Below are 7,375 nucleotides of genomic sequence, written 5' to 3'. Positions count from 1 at the left end.
AGTGACTAAACCACAACGTTTAAGACCATACCAAGTGGCTCGATGTGTCAAGACAAAGTACAGTGGGTAAGGGGATCCATATGCTCATGCCTCACTCTTCAAAAAAGTGTTGAGAGCTGAACGAATTGCGGATTTTCATACTCAATATGAGGGATTTGGGTTGACATTGGAAGGAACAGCTTTGACTTGGTTCCAACCATTGAACATAGATGAATTCCCAAACATAGCACAACTCTTACAAGAATTTGTAGAGGAATTCTCGAAAAGGGGAATCAAGCACAACAAGCCGTCACAAATCTACGCTTTCAGACAAAAAGTGAATGAAAGAGTGAAGGAAGCTCTGCTTCGCTTCAAACAATACATAGAGATATGTCCTACACGAGAGCTACTACAAGATGAGAGATTATCAGTTCTCATATAGAGGGCTTGAGGAATGAAACTCTAAAAAAAGGCCTACATTTGAAAGGATGCACGACATTCGATCAAGTCACTAGAGAAGCTCTTTATCTAGTTGACAATTGCAAGGCCTATGGAGAGGTGATGGAAGATACATACAACACGACTAGTACTGCCTCGTCTCCAAAGAGAGAATCAACAACAAAGAGAGATGTTCAAACTCCATGGGAACCAATCATTGAGCGAGTGGTTGAGGGGGTAATTAGAAGAATAAACAAAGGCTACAAACAAAACCTGATTGTACAACAACCTCAATTGAGGAGATGTAGTACTTGTGGAGGGGATCACCCCACTCCATGGTGTAACACTCAGCCAAAGCCACAACGTGTGCTAGGGCAACAACCACCACTTCTGAATGATGGGAGAGTGATAGTCAACTACACTCGGCCAACACATGTGCCACAACCCATGAAAAATCAATACTCTTTGGATGTGAAAACGCTCATGTTCATAGCCAATCATGATAATGGTTCAAAGAACATCCTCACAAAGCAAGAACAGCCATTGGCTGGATTGCCAGCTATGAAACAAGAAGGTCCATGCTATGAGTGTGGGGGTGATCATTGGGCACAAAGTTGTCCAAACAAGAGTTCACAAATCGGATTATTTGTATTTTGTGAAGGTGGTGGGATAGACCATCTACACCAACACTGTGCTAAGAATCCATACTACAAGGGAGAAGCAACGATGAATGTTGTAGGCGTGATGCCTTCTTCAAGCGGATCCAAGTTAAAACCCACCATTCCTTTGAACGTGATGACTCGAGCTCAAGCTCAAGAAGCTGCTAAAAACGCAATCATTGAGGAGGAAACCACATTGCCTGTTCAAACAGAAATCGAGAACATATCGGTGAGAAATTCCGAAAGAAGATCATGGAAAGGCAGACGAGACAAAATGAAAGCGAAGAGGCTAAAGGAGAAAGCTGCTTTGGAAACTAAATTGAATCAAACAAGAGAGCAGCTTAGACAATAGCAAGAAAGGAACAAAAACTCAAAGGGACCTAAAGAGTCAAAGACTAACTCGGAAGGTTCAGTCTTAGTGGACAAAGTGTTTGAACCTTTGGATGCGATCTTGAAAGCTTATCATGCTAGGCTAAAACCCAACCAAACCCAGGAGGATAGATGGCTGACATATCCTCATCCAGGGTATGAAAAAGAGAGGTTGCAAATGTGCAAGGAGCTCATCCAAAAGGCCCAAGCTCTTATGGAACCGGTTCTAGATGCTCCAAAAATTGAGGTGCTAATTCGAAAAAAAATCCAGAAATTGGAAAGTCTTGGTATTGTAAACAAATACCAGGAAGGGCCAAGAGTTGAGGCACCTTTAGATACAAGGGAAGTAGCCAATACCACAGATGGGGTGGGTTCACAAGCAGTGATGCCTATTCCGGAGGTAGAAGAACCGTGGCCACAATCCTTGTGGGAATCAATCAGAAACCGAAAAGATGGTAGTGCTACTTTACAGTCAGCACCTATCCCTGAGATAAACATGGATCACGAAGTCTTCCCATGGGATATAAGATCTCTCTACGGGGATGCCGGGTCTGTCGCATCTAAAGAGAGTAAACCACGCTCTCTAAAGACTTTGCCATCTTTCATAGGAGAATTTGAAACAAAATTGGAGGTTAAAATGGTACTTTCTCAATCGAAAACCACACCAAAAATGGTGGATACCAAGAACCTGCATGAATTGATGTCTTCTCCTATACAATGCACACTTTATCTCTCAGTGCTACTAAAAATTAGACCGCACGTATGGGGCCAAATGGGCAAACACTTGGAAAACATGGGGCTAAAAATCCCTTCACATGACCAACTTGCATATGAAACATGGATGACACCTTGCCTAAGAAACCACTGACAAAGCCAATACTAGTAAATAAGGTGGGTGACTACTATGAAGGAGAAGAAGAAAACACCACCTTACCACTTGAGTACAAAGGAGTAAAGACGGTTGCTATATTAGATAGTGGGGCCGGACCAAAGAGATATGGAAAAAATGGAGAAAGCCTACTCTTACAAAAACTCGAATGAGATTGCAATTAGCGGATGGCTATATGGAGAAACCGATTGGAATATTAGAACAAATCATTGTATCCTCGTGTGGCATCGACTATGAGCATACCTTTGCCATAAGGAATTTTGACAAGAGCAGCAACTTTGATATCATATTGGGCAGACCATTCATGCGTCAGTGCAAATGGTACAAGACTGGGGCTATGACTATATCTACTTGAGACACAAAGAGGTCACCACGAAAATCAGTGTCAAAGATCATAGTTATAGAGATGTAGTGCAAACCCCGGGAGAAGACTTAAACTCCACAACTGATTTGGAAAGCAAAGCGCATATTTGGATGTACGGAGCTCCTGAGAGTGGAAGTCTTAGAAAGGAAGATTGCATCCTAGAGCGTTCAGAAGAAGATGAAGCTTACATTAAAGAACCATTTCCAGAGTAGTTATTTGAACCCTTTGGATGGAATCAAATACTGGTGACTATTGATATCTGCGTAAATGAGGTGACATACACCAAATTTTCTAATGAAGATGGCTATGATATAACTCCCTTATTTACAATAAAGGTGTTGAAAGAAGCTAATGAAGTTTGTGAGTGTGAAAGCAAAAAATGTGAGACGGATAGCTATGTCATGGAGCATGATGCCAAAGTGCACATGAAGGAAGCAGAGCAACAACAAGAATACATCATCATTGACATACCCGCAGAATTGCCAGAAGCTATTTCAAAGAAGTCAACTAAAGGAGAAAAAGTAGATGAAAACAAAAGTAGATGAAGGAGAAAAGTTTCCAATTTCAATGTCAAATCTTCAACAAACACAAGATCAAGAGAAGAACATGGATAAGGAAGAAGATCAACTGTCTCCTACGGCAATCAAATTTAGCATACGCGAAGAAATAGGACTCAAAACCGCATGTTCAGCTATGATAGATCCAGAAGCAACAAACAATCTAATGACTTATGGAACGTGGATCATGATGGGAAAGCCACCAATCAAAGAGCTAGAGGAGATAGTCTACACAAGTTCTAAAACGTCAATTTCTAGCTTCGGAGTGGCAAAAGCCGTACTCAAATTGAGTACCAAGAGATACTTTCCATATAATCGACTCCCATCATATCAAAGAGAGTCTGATCCTGACAGAAAGCTGGAGGAACATCTTCTTTCAACAACAATCAAAAGCTGCGACAACGACAACGATAAGACTCCATGAAGCTTCTCAAATCCATGCAGAGAATAAATTGCCAACCATCATGAAAAAAGGTAAAGCAAAGGTAAACCATGAAGTATATCAACCTTACAAGATGACTTTACCTTCAACGAGCTTCCATCAAACTTCCCGTGAAGCCTCTACATCAAGAGCCAAACCATCAACAATGCAATGGAAACCAAGACAAAAAGTCCATCAACCAAAGTTTCCATCACATCAAAACATTAGGAAGAAGCCAAAGAATGTCAACCAAGTGTTGGTATCCAAAGAGCACATCAAAGTCAAAGACCCAGTTTGGATACATGAAGCACAAGTTCAACCAAAACAACAAAAGGTGAGAGGGTGGGTAGCATCAAATGAGTCATTCACTACTAAGGGCTACTTCCAAGAAAATGCTAATGTTTGGACCAAAAACCTAAAGTAACAGCTTGGACCTACCCACCTCAACCAACGAGTTCTACAAAGAACAAGACGAGCTATAAACGCAAGACAAACAACTCAACCAGGAGAAAGAACTACCACAAAAGGCAGAAGAAAAGACCTTCCAAGCGGGCAACGCAAAAAGTTCGGGTACCAAAATCAGAATTCAACGAAGATACCCAACACAAACAGGAGAATCAGTGGATGATTCCAGTTAAGCTACTCGAAGCACAAGGATTTTATGAAGGTAACACTCAAATATGGTTACCAAAAATTGTAGCTCAACCTGGAAAAATGGCGCTCAATCAAGAAGCACCACAAGGCTCCACCCAAAGACACACAATCAATAGGTAGAGCCAACAACATGTTGGGATTCAGGCCAACTGGCCGGACATCCCACTTACTACTAGCCCATCTACTAACTTAACCATGTATACACTTATTCTTTAATACAACAGAATAAGGAGCTGCAACAGGATAACGTTGTTGTGCGCTCCACCCAAAGCAATTCTCTCTCTCTCTCTGCTCTCACACACGCTTCCCACGGCACCTTCAATTGGTATCAGAGCAGGGTTTGTGCTTGCCATTTTCGTGTCCACGTGCGTGCGCACTTTCAAAAGTGCAAACAGGTTTTCAATTTTGGCATCGGCAAATTCAACGTTCCGAGAGTGTTTCCAGTAGGTGTCCTGCAGTTTTACCCCCCTTTCGAAGGTGTTCTTGCAGTCGAAAGCTTCATTAGAGCTACGCTTCAGGAGTTGTATTTTTTCAACTCCACTTTTGCTACAGGTACAGGTACAGGACACAGGTGCAAGTTGTTTAAAGACTATTTTGGGATGGTATATAGCCGCTTTATGGCTATTATGTGCCATTGAGATGGTGTTTATGGACTGATTAGGAGCACTTTTCGGCATCGACATTGTCTCCGGTTTTTCAGGCATCCATCTCCTCACAGGTTCTTGCATACGTACAGGACATCCAGGTTTCCTACAGGTTGTAGTGTTTTGCATCAGCACAGATTTCAGTGGGAGTATTTGATGCACATATGCATTGTTTTGGAACTTTTGATAGTGCTTGAGCTCTTTTGAGAGCGGTTTTACTCCCCATAGGGATTTGTTTATTGCTTGCACATTTTGTTTGGCGCCTGTTTGAGCGCGTATACTGCACCTTGCAGTATTGTTGACAGTGGATGTACGTTGAGTTGCAAAAACTGCCATATGTACCTTTTGTGGAGCCGATGTGGCTTGTTTCTAGCAGTCCCGACCGTTTCTGAGACTCGGTTCGGAGGCCCTTTCTGAGACTGGGCTGGTTTCTTGTCTGCATAACCTTTTCTGAGGGTCGATAGCGTGAGGTTTTCTTGAGCTAGGGGATTCTCGAATGTTGAGATCCTTTCGGTGATACAAGTTGCTTGAGTACCCCTTTTTTGTGGCCTTGCCATAGGACATGTATAGAGAGGGCTAGGTGCATTTGACGTCGTGTTGGCAGTCTTGGGTCAGCTTTTGACTTTTTATGCACAATTAGTGGTTGATGCGCCTGTCTTATGCTCTAAGAGCATTACTTTTTATGTGTTACTGATCTCTTGTGATAGTTTTGGATTGAGATTCTGTCAGTTTTTCTGGGAAACTCTGCCAAATTTTTCCCTGAATTATCAGTGTTTATCACCATATTATCTTTAGGTTGCAGCCATGTCATCTAGTGGTGAAAAGGATGTTTACAATATCCGGAAATTTGATGGGACGGATTTTGCTATCTGGAAAGAGCAGATTCAAGATGTTCTTATACAAAAAGGTCAACTGGATCCTATCATGGAGCACCCAAAGGGCGAGTATACAGATGTTGAGTGGGAGAAACTTGATGCGAAGGCCAAATCTACCCTTCGTTTGCATTTGTCCGAATCTATGTACTTTACTATAGTTGGAGAAAGGACTGCTAGAGATGTATGGGATAAGTTGTGTTCCAGTTATGAGAACAAAAGTGCCACTAATAAGATTTTCTTGATGAAGAAGCTGAGTGACCTTTGTATGAAGGAAGAGGGCACTATTTCTACTCACATTAATGAGTTCAATATCATTTTCACTCAGTTGACCACTCAGAGATGGTCTTCGAGAAGGAAATCAAATGTATCTTCTTGCTATGCAGTTTACCCTCGTCTTGGGATACGTTCTGTACTGCGATTAGCAACTCAGTGCCTGGTACCGGTCTAGTGTACAATGACGTCTTTGGGAGTCTGTTTACTGAGGAGATTCGCAAGAAATCTCTCGAAGGCAAGAAGGATGGTGATGCGTATATTGCTAGTGATAGACAAAGGGGTGATGCGTATGTTGCTAGTGATAGACAGAGGGGTCGCACTCAAAGTCGTGCCAAAATCAAGGAACGTGGGGGATCATGCAGTAGATCTCGACGTTCTATGCGTAATGTTGAGTGCTATCACTGCCATAAAAAAGGGCATGTGAAGAAGGATTGCAGGAAATGGCAGCAAAATAAGAAGGATAAACAATCTGGTGAAACTTCTAAGTCTGATGATTCAAACAAGGGCAAAGCAAAGTTAGAGGAGATCAATGTGCTAGAGTCCTCAAATGCTCCTATTGTAGAGACTCTTCCAGCGGTTGTTATGCCACTTACCTCTGACGTATTGGTCTTCACAACAAATCTACCTGTCGAGGCTCTTGTTACAGAAGATGTGCAGTATGCACAGAATTGGATAGTAGATTCTGGTGCAAGTTTCCATGTGACACCACATAGAGAGTGGTTCTCTACTTATTTTCACTCTTGTGGCAAAGTGAGACTTGGTGATGCTTATGAACTAGACATTGAGGGTGTCGGAAATGTCAAATTGCATCTAAGGAATGGCACGCACTTTACTTTATGTAATATCAGACATGTACCCAAGTTGACTAAAAGCTTGATTTCTATAGCTTGATGATTTGGGCTACAACACCACATTTGGCAATGGTTTGTGGATAGTATGCAAAGGTAATCTTGTTGTACTCAGAGGTCAGAAGCATGGTACCTTGTATTCCATGCATGTGTCAAATGTTGGTCATGATTACATATCTATAGCCGAGCTGCAGTCTACTGAGTTGTGGCATTGCCGGCTAGGTCATATTAGCCAAAAAGGAATGAGAACTCTGACTCATTTTGGCTACTTATCTATCTTGTCTTATGTTGAATTTCCTGTTTGTGAGCACTGTATCTATGGCAAACAGACTAGGTCCGTGCACTTACCATTGGGTCAAAAGCGAGTTGAACCTCTAAATTTTATACATAGTGATGTTTGTGGTC

This window comes from Adiantum capillus-veneris, chromosome 13, assembly GCF_014529385.1.
Source record: "Adiantum capillus-veneris isolate H3 chromosome 13, ASM1452938v2, whole genome shotgun sequence".
NCBI lineage: Eukaryota > Viridiplantae > Streptophyta > Polypodiopsida > Polypodiales > Pteridaceae > Adiantum > Adiantum capillus-veneris.
Note: the sequence above shows the minus strand (reverse complement) of the source record.